We start from the raw sequence: 13658 nt of genomic DNA, 5'->3' as shown, positions 1-13658 counted from the left end.
TAATCAGGTCAGGTTGTGGGTCTCATATACAGCAAGTTTTACTCCTTTAAAACCTTTTTTCCTCTTTTGACTGATCAGGCATTGGGTATAAAGAAGTAAAATTTAGCTGATGAAAATTTAGTAGATGAAAATTAACCAAACATTTCAATAGACCACCACTTGATAAATATTGTAATGATTGTTTGATAAATATGACTTTAAATCCCTGCAAAAATGTGTATAGTTATAAATGTCTGGGTTAAAAAGGAACTTTTGTGCAAATAATCTTTTTTATAAGCTTCATATCATGGAAGTAAAAAAAATCTAAAATTATGTACTGTTTCTGAAATATTAAAGTAACTTTTCAGTATGCCCCATTTAGCAATCTCTCTTCATGCAGGCGTTTGGGACAGATTTTAATTAACAGTTCTAATACATCTTTTAATTGTTTTATTTTGCCTAGAAACTGTATTATAGGTAAATAACATAACCAACACCAGCACAAACAAAAACTACCACAATACCACACTCCAGTATAAATCCTATAGAGAGATCTAGTTATTTTGAAAGAGTGAGATCCAATTCATCTTCTAGGCAAACGGCATAAAACCAAGCACCCCCCCCCACACACACACACAAAGAAATTATTAGACCTGACTGTAAAATCAAAATCTATCTGATTTCGCAAGAGATAATGACCAGGAGGACAATAAGAATAACTTCATTTCACGGACATAATTTTAATTGATTATATGTATAAGGTTTCTAATTTCCATAAGATAAAGCACATATACAGTTTTCATTTTTGCAATTGTTTTCCATTAAGCTAAAAATGCTGTTTAAATGAAGAGACAAGAAAAAAGCTCAATTAAAACTTGGTAGCTAATTAAAAAGATAAAAAAGAAAAAACAAGGACTGACAAAGAAACAGAGAGACAGAAAATAGATGGGCAAAGTGATAGGCAAAAGCTAGCAGTGACTTTCAATCAAGTTCTCTATTGTACGTATATGCCAATGCAAAAATCACAGACTGGAGTTCTAACAATAATTTACTAAAACTGAAACTGCAATGAAGCTCAATTAAAATATCTTGAAAATAAATTCTCCACTGGATAGATATATAGATGATAGATAGACAGATAGATGATAGATGCAGAAAACTAATAGAAAAATCACACAGACTTAAGCATTAAAGGGGTGCTTCTTCACCTTTGAGATACATTTTAGTATGATGTAGAGTGTTATTCTGAGACAATTTGTAATTGGTTTTTATTTTTTATTATTTGTGTTTTTTGCGTTATTTAACTTTTTATTCAACAGCTCTGCAATTTGCATTTTAAGCAATTTGGTTGCTAGGGTGCAAATTCCCCTAGCAACTATGCACTAGTTTGAATAATAGACTGGAATATGAATAGGAAAGAAGCTGAATAGAAAGATCAGGAATATAAAGTAGCAATATCAGTATATTTGAACCCTTCAGAGCAGCCAGCCAGCCAGCCAAAGATTATATATCTATATCTATATCTATATATATATATATATAGGGATCCCTGTGGGGGATCGAAATGTTGAGTCTAAAAGATCATGGCACCCGGGCAAAAGCCTAAACGGTGTGCACCTTGGATTTGGGAATATATATATAGAGAGAGAGAGATGCAGAGAATAATCACACAAACTTAAACTCAAGCATTAACAACCCGCCTATAAAAGAATCTGCAGTGCTTTTAGAGCTAATATAAAATAAGAATTGGAATTGTACTGTTTGAGTTAAGTTTAAATGGGGAGAAAAGAATCAAAAAACAAATTTAAATTCTGCATCTGCTATTGAACAATAACTCAAATAAAAGCTGGAATATGCAAATGTAATGATGACAGTAATATTTCCAAATTATAAAACACAAGCTAAACAAGTCTGAAAAAGCAAGTTGTGCAAAGTTTAAGCTGTACACCTTATAGCAGTAGAGAAATGAATAAAATCACTGTCAGACTTACCCCAGTGTTGGAGCGTGTAGAGGACAAATTCTCAACTATTTTTGAAAGGTTCAAAATGCTGTCAGCTAATAGCTTCACATTAATACCCCTAGGATCCATTCTGGAGAGCATGTGCTAGAAAAATGGCAGCCTCAGGGGAGGGGAAACATGGCAAGAAGCTGCAGGATCAGAAAAAAAATGAAACCTAATATTATTGGCCAAATAACTGTTGCTATTTGAAAGGTGAATGAATAGATAAATGGACTTCAGTTAAAGAGTGCTTGTTATTGGTTAAGAAGTATGCTTGCATCTCATTGGTTCACTAATTTGACTGACAGAAATTCACAAAATAGTTATCTGGATCTAAAAAATATCTGTTTTGTCTGTTTTATCTGTTTTGTCTAACTTAACTATTTTGTAATGTTAAACTGGTAAATCAGAGACATTATTTTTAAATTCATTCATTCTGTAAAGTGCCTTTACACTTCACTGGTTCTGTTTTATGGATTTTATAACTTTCAAAGACACAGACACATGGATTTGACTTTTTAGAACTAACTCTCTATTTCTCCTGCATGGCAAAGCAAAAATCACATAGATTTCTATTCTCTGATAAAAATTAACTTCTATGACTGGAACGGCATTGTTTTCTTAGAGTTAGGATGCAGCTTAATGCAGCTAGAAACTAGCTCAATTAAAAGATTTCAAAAAGATTTCAAAAAGATTTCAAAAAGATTTCAAAAAGATTTCAAAAATAAACTCTCCAGATGAAAGACATATATAGAGAGAGAGAGCAAGTGAGAGAGAGATATTATAAATGATAGATAGCTGATGGTCTTGGAAAAAAAAAACTGCACCATTTGATAGAGAGAAGATATAGTTAATACATAGAGAAATAGAGAGAAAATAGAGATACATAGACAGAGATAAACATATAGACAAGATATAGACAAGGAAAAAACAAAGCAAAAAAACACAGACAGAGATGTTCTACAGGTTAAAGTAGACAAGTAGAAAGCAAAAATCACAAATACTGAAGCTGTGACAAACATCAACAGAATAAGGAGCTCTAAACAAGCTTTCACAGTGGTGGCAAAAAAAAGGCTACCTCAGTAAAAAACATTCTGCTTTTTTTCTACAGGGCATTGCTCCTGAAGAAACTGCACCAGACAAAGAAATACACAGATATATAATGAAGTAGGGGGGAATAGATAAATAATAAATAGATAGATGATGGCAAAGCAAAAACACTAAAGATGTAACAAACATTAACAGCTTAAAAAAACTTAAACTCTCACAACCTCGATGACTGCAAGTGCATTGTTTGAGCTAAAGGGGAAGTTCACCTTTAATTGAAATTTTAGTATGTTATAGAATGGCTTATTCTAAGGCAACAGTTGCTCTTCATTGTTTATTTTTTATGGTTTTTAAATTATTTGCTTCTGCTGCTTACAGCTTCAAACAGGGGTCACCGACCCTACCTAAAACAGAAATGTCCTGTAAGGCTACAAACTTGTTATTGCTACTTTTTATTACTCATATATTTTGGCCCTCACTTATTCATATTCCTGTCTCTAATTCAAATTAATGCATGGTTGCTATGGTAATTTGTACCCTAGCAACCATATTGCTGAAATTGCAAACTGGAGAGTTGTTGAATAAAGCACTAAATAAAAAAAACTACAAATAATAAAAAATGAAAACCAATTGCAAATTGTCTCAGAATATGACTCTCTACTTAATGTAAAACTTGATTTATAGGTGAACAACCCCTTTAAAGGACAAGTAAAGTATGTTTCACTATGAGGTTGCTATATTAGATGAAAAATAGATGATAGATAATAGATGAGTGAGAGAGGATTGCTATATTAGATGATAGATGATAGATAATAGATGAGAGAAAGAGAGAGAATTGCTATATTAAATGATAGATAGAAGAGAGTGAGAGACAGATAGAGGGAGATGATAGATATATTAGATGCTAGAGATATAGTATTGTTATATACTATACTATACAATGCACTGTAATTTATTTTGATCTTGTGTATTGATAGATTTATCAAGCGCCGGGCCGTGGCCCAGAAGCCGCACAGACCAGTGCGCAAAAACGAGGCGCGCCCCAAATTGGACGTCGGCATGCCAAAATTGGACACCGGCGCGTACAAGCTTGCTGCCGACCCCTGCCAGTCCCATCCCCGATCCCCCCCCCGGTCCTTGCAAAAGACAAAAAACTATTTTTTTTTGCACCGGTCCCCGGTCCAAAAAAGGTTAGGGACCCCTGCATTAAGAGGTAAAAAAATAGCGTGTTTTTATCCTTTTTAAGTAGACTGGCCAGTCAATTATGGATTGTATGCTTATTATTAATTGAAGTAAAAAAAAAAATAGAAGCTAAATAAGTCTGACAAACAAGTTGTGCAAATTTTAAGATGTACACCTTACAGCAAGATACCCATATGTTGGTATACACCACTAGAGAGATGAATAAAATCACTGTCAGACTTACCCCAGTGTTGGAGCTTGTAGAGGACAAATTCTCAACTATTTTTGAAAGGTTCAAAATGCTGTCAGCTAATAGCTTCACATTAATACCCCTAGGATCCATTCTGGAGAGCATGTGCTAGAAAAATGGCAGCCTCAGGGGAGGGGAAACATGGCAAGAAGCTGCAGGATCAGAAAAAAAAGTGAAACCTAATATTATTGGCCAAATAACTGTTGCTATTTGAAATGTGAATTAATAGATAAATGGACTTCAGTTAAACAGTGCTTGTTATTGGTTAAGAAGTATGCTTGCATCTCATTGGTTCACTAATTTGACTGACAGAAATGTTTCACAGAATAGATAATCTGAATCTGAAAATATCTGTTTTGTCTGTTTTATCTGTTTTGTCTAACTTAACTATTGTGTTGATATTGGTTTTGTTGAACTTGGTGTTAATTTTGTTGATATTATGGATTCTGTGATAGGGTATATTCCTTTCTGTAATAAGCATCTATTTTGTCACTTCAAACTGGTAAATAATAGTGAGATATCAATTGTGTGGATTCACATATGATAGCCGCTTACAACATTATATATTTTGTTCTAGTTTTTTTTACATAATTCATCTTGTAGGTACCTTTACACATCACTGGTTTTGTTACATGGATTTTATACATTTGAGAAACAAAATACAGTGTGAAAGACAAAATGCTTGTTTACAATACTTTGATATCCTATTTGTACAGAAATCAGATTTTGTTCTCATTTTTGACTAAACATACTGCTTTTGTACATTTTCTACCAATATATCTGACCACAGTTATATATGTATCCTGGTAAAATGTATTTTGTGCCTCAACTATATTGAAGTTATTTTTGCAGACAGAATATACTTTTTGTCTACAAAATGTACACTGGACAAATGGCACCCCATAAAAAAATGCAGCTTTAAAAGATTTTTTGTGATTTTTTTTCTTTAAACCATAGCGAAATTAGGTGAGTGATCCAGGTACTTCTGCACTGTGCTTTGTAATATAATTTCAGCTTCTACAATGGGGGAGCATGAATGCAAATTCCAATTTATGAGTCTCCAGTTAATTTTTTTCCTTGCTGTTGTGACATCATAGAGGGGGCTGTTGTATATACAGCTGCTAGGAATAGTGCACAGTTGGGATATTGCCTTCGTTATGTTTAAGAGGTGAGCACCATAGAAACTTTTCCAGGTGGATCATTTAAATAATCATTTAGGTGTGAATGAAAGCTGAGACTGGCATATCTAAAAACCCAGTTCTATGTAAGTTAAATGAAAAATGTCTATATAGAACATAGAATATATGCATACTAGGTTATTGGCCTATCTTTACCTGAACAATAGTTACTCTCTAACTCACTTGCACTCAAAGATGGACCCTTAATTATACTGTAAGTAATTTGTGCACTATTGTTGTGGTACCACTTCTTCCCCAGTGGGTACAAGTAGGTCTTGAACATGAGGAACAGAGTCATGAAAAAATGTTTGCAATACAGCAACACAGTAGAGTTCAATATAAGCAACAGGTTACCCAAATGCATGTTAATATTATATGCTACACATGCATTTCTCTTATGGGCCACTTCATCTTATAAGTATTACTGAACTGAATGCATGCTGATACTATTATTCACTTTAAAGGGGCATTATCAATATTTATAACCCTATTTCATAAACTCTAAAATAACCCAATGAAAAAAGTAACTGAAACATTTGTTGTATGAAGGCTCAGTCTTGCACTTTTGCACCAAAACAAGGTATTGAACCAGTTATGCACGCTTATTTTTAATAACTAATTTCTTCTGTATAAAGAAACTTCATATTATCAAAGCTGCTCCTGCAATGCATAATTATAATAGTCCATCTGTGCTTGGGAAGGGATGGTGGAATTTCTTAAATATGGAGTTTACTGAGACAATTCTGTTTGCAAATTCTGCCAGTACACAATTAGTATACAACCAGCTACCTAGTGTCACCAGTCTCCAACTATGTAAAAAAAAGTCAAGCCAATAGTATGCTTCACATATTAGACCAAAACTTCTTAAAATACACAATTCATTGGCAGAGACAGCTGCTGATTTGTTGATACAATAGGTTGAAATTCTGACTTATTACACGCGTTTGGATTTTTGGTAATCTGCATAAAAAGTAACTCTGCCAATTCCATATCAAAATAGTTGGAATTATTTTTAAGCCTATGGGACATTGGTTTCTAACAGCTACTAACTGTATATGTAGTTGGTGTGCCAGTACATCTGCATAAAGTTCCTATAGTGCAAGACCCATTGCTCTTATTGTATATGATAGGAATGCTATTACCCTTTTCTATTATTAACGGTGGCCAAATCAACCACACATGACCTGGTATCTCTATGTACAAAAACGGCATATTTATTCCCTTGACCACATACCTTTGATAAATTCCAGAGTTACAGTAGCAGCCACTTGAATATATTATGGGAAAATACAGTGTCCAATCATTTTGCATGTTTTTTTTCCATACATAGTTACAAAGTTAAATTGGGTTGAAAAAAGACAAAGTCCATCAAGTTCAACCCCTCCAAATGAAAACCCAGCATCCATACACACACCCCTCCCTACTTTTAATTAAATTCTATATACCCATACCTATACTAACTATAGAGCTTAGTATCACAATAGCCTTTGATATTATGTCTGTCCAAAACATCATCCAAGCCATTCTTAAAGGCATTAACTGAATCAGCCATCACAACATCAGCCGGTAGTGCATTCTACTTCTTCTTTTGTTATATAATGTTGGGAAATGTCCCACATTGCACCCCCTACTGCATTTCCCCATTCTAAAAATATGTTCCACTCCCTATCGCCAAATTATCAGATGCATCACCTTTAGTCTGTTTGTGGGCATTTTCCCTGATGGTTCTTTAAATGTGGTGATTCGTGCATTTCCCTGTTTATCTTGCTGCCCTTTATTCTTTCCATGACACATCAATCAGGCTCATTTACTGGATAAATACACACCTGGAAATATGCAAATATGCCCACTAATAAAAAAAAATGAGCTCCAAGTGCTACAGCAGTGGGGCACAAAGTCTATAACTGGCACATTGCGGTATCAACCCCCATTTTACAGAGAATATGGGAGCCTTTATATATATCTATATATATATATATCTATATATATATATATATATATATATATATATATATATATATATATATATATATATATATACATATATATATATATACACGTGTATATATATATATATATATATATATATATATATATATATATATGCTGCATATATACTTTACATATATATATATTTTTTTATTATTTTTAATATTACTTAATTATTTGTATATTAATACCTATACGTTCAGCTACTGCTTCAGCCCAATGTATGTCCTCTTTCTGTTGATCTCCATTTAGCAATTTCTTGGCTGTACATACATTTTTATGTGTGTATGTGAGGAAAGGCTAGGTATTCCATCCTGTCGACAGAAAGAAAGAGAACAAAGAAAGGCCAGTGATAGTATTGTGGTAGAATTGGTATCAGATATATCAAATCATTTAACAAATGGTATTTGAGAAATGTGACCGAGAGAAAGAGAGACCCCTCCCAAGTGCACAGTAAGACACATTTTAAATTAAATACTATACAGTGCAATTTTGTGCTGCTACCAGCATCTAATGTTACCATGGCAACTACCAATCAGAAACTCTAAGTTGAAGGCAGCCATCCTTAAAATTATTAGTCAATCAATCCAGTTCTTTGTTTTCAGACCCAAATGGCAAGATTTGCTCTGTTAGAGATCTCTGTACTGATGATAATTTGTGTGTGTAGCCTACCCAAGGGTAGGACTTGATATTGTAGTGATATGATTGTGGTGACACCCCAAAGATTCCCAGTAAATATCAACACAAGCCAAAAGTGAACCCAGATTTATTACACAGGAACTGGGCTGAAATGAATTGGTAATTAAATGCAGAAATAGAGATGGTCAAAAATAACATGCAATGCAATACAATGTTTATCAGTTAAATCCACACTAGTATATGATTATAGCAATAAAGGTAACTAAGCATTTGACATGTTATATATGGATATTTAGGAGCTCCCCTAAGGTCCTAAAAGCCGGCAACGTTGGGGCCCTTAAAGAGAAGTTCACTCCCAGGATCACTGAGCTTTGCATTAGATTTAAATGTGTACTGTCACTTTAAATATCGTTAGCCTTGACTCTGTACTCCTCTTTGTATTGGTCAGCATTAATAATCCCACAGTGGATTGGTACAATAAGTGTCCTGTAGCAAATGGCACAGAATGTTTCTTCTGCAGAGTGGGGAAATATACTTTACAGTCAATCCCAGTGTTGCTTTTGCACAAATGAGCTATTGGTTACGTGTATCTCAGTACTGCTGCACTCTTACTACTGAGATGTGAGGCAGGAAAGTCTGATACTAATAAAATTGCTTGCAGGTCTCACTTCCAAACTAGCATTACTGCACTGGAGGCTTGGAATGGCTCTGGCTGGATTTCAGTCTGCTTCCCAAACTGTGCAGGATGATCTCTGCTACCTCCCTTACAGCATGCACACACACTGGCCTTTCACAGAAATCTCCAGCAGCTCTCAGCCACTTTTCTCCTCAGGCCCTTTCCTTCTCTCTCCTCCACTATCTAGAGCAGGGATCCCCAACCTTTTGAACCCGTGAGCAACATTCAGAAGTAAATGGAATTGGAGAGCAACACAAGCATGAAAAATGTTCTTGGGGTGCCAAATAAGTGCTGTGATTGCTCATTTGGTAACCCCAACATACAATAAGTTTCTGTTTGGCAGTACACCTGGTTTTTATACAACCAAAACTTGCCTCCAAGCCATGAATTAAAAAAATAAGCACCTGCTTTGAGGCCACTGAGAGCAACATCCTAGGGGTTGAAGAGCAACATGTTGCTCACGAGCTACTGGTTGGGGATCACTGATCTAGAGGATTTCCTTTCTTCTGCTTCCTCTGCAGAGCACAGCCTTCTGGGATCTGTAGTCTCCTGATTCACATTATTCTTTACACTGCTGCAGCTCTCTGAATAACAATGACTATTAATACACAAAACAAGGTAATAAACGTATTTGCATAGAAATCTGCAGGGCTACATGTAGAACTGCTAATTGTTATTTCTTGGGAATTTTTGGTAACGCTGTTCACACTGCCACAGCCTACAGTAGTCTGGAATATCTGTAAGTGCTGCATTTGTGCAACCACATATCCTATATTGTATCAACAAGTATGCAGTCATGTCTAACACCAATTTGATATATAGGATCGTACATTTCAAGGCTTTCCCATTTTGGATATCCACATTAGTGATGTGCGGGCCGACCCGACTTACCTGTGGGTCGGGCGGGTTTGGGTTGACCTTGCACTGCTCCTCACAGGTGGCTCTTCTTCTGCTCTCTCCACCCGCCACCTTCAAAAGTCGACATCCGACTTCTGGGTTCCGGTTTTATAGTCTCCGGTCTGCTCGCCCCGCCCCTTTTGTAACATCACTGTGATGTCATTGGCGGGTCGGGTCGGCGCTGGTCTATAAAAGGACCCCGGAAGTGCAGCAGGGCGGGTTAGGGTTAGGTTTCCCTGACCCGCACATCACTAATCCACATGTAGAGATTTGTATGCTATCCCTGATCTAGCAGTCACAAGTCTATACCAATACTGACCTAATAAAGTGGCTCTTAAATCTCTGTAATGTGCCACTGTGCCTTCTAGCTCACTAAAAGAAGAAAAAAAGGTTCAAGTACACCATGGGTTTCAGGTAAGTGATTATAATAGACAAATTCAAGAGTCCTCTGCACTCAACCCATTTTCAATATATTTAAAACAGAGACATTTTGTGCATACTGCTACTGAAAAATGCCTTACCCTTTAAACAAAACAGGAATTTGTTGTCCATATATTGAAATATATTTAAGCTGGCCAACTACGTCAAAATTATCCCATATCTGGCCAGTCCTATGCTCAATTTTATCTGATTCATTAAGAATTATATTGCTTCATTATACATTTTACAAAGGGACTAAGTTTTACCTGCAACTTACTAGCTGCTTTCAAAGTAAAACTCCCAAACGTGGCTGCCCTTTTAGTAGACACCAGTGGGATCACCTGACTATAGCTGGGAAGGGTGGGAGCTACAACATGAAGCTGGTCACTGCTCCTGTATAACTATAACAAACAAGGGAAAGTTGTGCTCACCACTAATTTTTAAAACCATTAGGCGGGGATGCAATGAGGCTGTGACCACAAAATACACATAGACAAATACAAGAGTCCTCTGCACTCAACCCATTATCAATATATTTAAGACAGAGACATTTTGTGCATACTGCTACTGAAAAATGCCTTACCCTTTAAAAAAAACAGGGATTGTTTGTCCATATATTGCAATATATTTAAGCTGCAATATATAAAATTACTGGGCAGGTGCTTAACATGTGGCATCCTCCAGAGATTTAACCTTTCCTTCTCCTTAGGACCACAGATGCATCAATGATGTTTACTAGCATACCATCAGCCATCTTGCTATTATCTAAGATATCTTACTCTCTGGTATTACACTTTGATTGGTAATGAGGCGGAAGTCCATGGTGCTGTTTGGATGAAAATGCAGCCAGATTTGTGCATTCATTGGGTCATTGATCCTGGAAAGCAAGAGAAAAGTACCATTACAGGATTTTTCCTGTAATTCACTTAGGGTTGCTGGACTACAGCTTTCAGCATGTTTTAATCTTAGCTGCATGATGGGATTTGCATTTCAATAAACTTTGGGTTGAGAAATCCTCTTTAAATAACCTGATATAGGAAGACTATAGCTTCCGTTTTCCCTTAACTGGCATCAAAAACCCATTTCCATTTGGGTTAGGGATGCACCGAATCCACTCGAACCCCCGAATTCTTTGCGAAAGATTCGGACGAATACCGAACCGAATCTGAATCCTAATTTGCATATGCAAATTGGGCCTGGGAAGCGGAAAACATTGTTTACTTCCTTGTTTTGTGACAAAAAGTCATGAGATTTCCCTCCCCACCCCTAATTTGCATATGCAAATTACGATTCTGATTCGGTTCGGCCAGGCAGAAGGATTCAGCCGAATCCAAATCCTGCTGAAAAAGGCCGAATCCTGGCTGAATCCCAAACCAAATCCTGGATTCAGTGCATCCCTAATTTGGGTCTCGTATAAATGTAAAATATTGACATGTACAACATTTTAGCTTTCAGGACCAAAGCAATGAGCGGGTCATTTACTTGACAACATATTTGGATTATAGTTAGTCTAGTTGTAGTTTGGCGTAACAGATATGGAATGATACACCAGAATTCAGGTACCATATGTCTTCCTTTAACTTATACCAAAACAAATGCAGACTTACAATATGATGGGTGAGATTCAATTCAATAAGAAAAGTTTATCTCATTCTTCAAATTCTGATTTCCCATAGACTGTTATGTAGGGGTTGTTCACCTCCCTGGCCTGGCAAGCTGAGGAAATCCCATCTCCCACCATCCATACTCAAATCCTTCTACAGAGGGACTATCGAGAGTATCCTGAGCAGCTGTATCACTGTCTGGGCTGGGAACTGCACTGTCATGGAGCGCAAGACCCTACAGAGGATAGTGAAGACAGCAGAGAAGATCATAGGTGTCTCTCTTCCTTCTATCACGGACATTTACACCACTCATCCGTAAAGCCACCAGCATTGTGGCTGATCCAACACACCCCTCACTGTTCACACTCCTGACATCTGGAAAAAGGTACCGAAGCATTAGGGCCCTCACTACCAGACTGTGTAACAGTTTCTTCCCCCAAGCCATAAGGCTCCTGAATACTCAGGGACCGGACAGATCTCTCTCACACACACACTCCATCTGACCTTACCATATACCACAACGTTACACAGCCACTGTACACCATTGTATGGATGAATAGCCATTGGATACAATTGTTCCCTATGAGCACATCTGCACTTTGTCATGTTTATCTTTATCATGTTCTTGCTACTGTCATATCACGATGATACACCCATCATGTCTGACGTTTAGCATTATTTACTTAACATAGTACATCAGCTGAGTGTGCACTATCTTGTCCTGTCCCTGCACTGTGCTGTCCTGTCTTGCAGGACTTGCATATTTCTGCACTTGCACTTTTTGTCTGTTGTCCGGTACATCTATGTTGTGTTGTGTAGCACCATGGTCCTAGAGGAACCTTGTTTCACTGTGTACTGTACAAACGTATATGGATGAAATGACAATAAACTCACTCTTGACTCTTGACCTTCCAAACACCTTTTTCAGTTCAATTGTTTTCATATTGTTGCCCAGAAAATAAAGATTTTTTTTCTTTGTATCAGCAGCCATCTGTCCTTAGCCTGCATCCTCCAAACCCCACAATTCCTTGCACACATGAACGGAACATCACAGTGCAATGCATTGTGGGTTATGTAGTTCTTGCATGCTGTCTGTAAGCTGTGGAGAAGTTATTACAATTTGTAACATCATTGTTTAGTCCTTCCCTGCCAGGATTTCAAATGATGCAGAAAGAGAAGAACTGTTAACCAGCTGGATTTCAACATAGAAAATGGCATTTATTCATACTTTTTGAAGAAACAGGTAACTGTGATGGGTATACCAGGGGTTTCTGTGTTATGTGGGCCTCTTTATCAAATGTTGGTTTGGAAGCCAGAGTTCCCCTTTAATAAATAGCATCAATAACATTTGTTTCCATTTTTGCATGACAAATTATATTACCTGCCCCCTGCTCTCAGCAGTGGGCTGCTCTTGGATGTATGTTCAGACTCCTGTCTGTTGGTGAGTTTCTCTTTTTCTTCCAAAGAAATATCAAGCATTATTGTAGGGGGCCCTCTTGAATGGATGGCATCAATACATGCAACACCATTTAGTGCAATCGGCTGCATGTGTAAATGGCCATTTGTATGTGCAAACATTCTGATGTTTTAGCAGCTTGCAATGGATTTTGGTGGAAGTGTAAGATTTTCCTGAGAGTGTTGGTGCAGTCAGTTAAACAAGCAATTTATCCACAAAATGTAAAGGAAATCGGATACTACGGTGAGTTCAGCTGATGTTTGCAGTACACAGTAGGTATACACATTAAAGGCATCCTATACAAACCATTTAGAATTCAATCATTGATTGGTATGATATGT

Source organism: Xenopus laevis, chromosome 8S (assembly GCF_017654675.1).
Source record: "Xenopus laevis strain J_2021 chromosome 8S, Xenopus_laevis_v10.1, whole genome shotgun sequence".
In the NCBI taxonomy this organism is placed as follows: Eukaryota; Metazoa; Chordata; class Amphibia; order Anura; family Pipidae; genus Xenopus; species Xenopus laevis.
The sequence above is the reverse complement of the archived record's forward strand: the minus strand, read 5'-3'. Positions refer to the sequence as shown.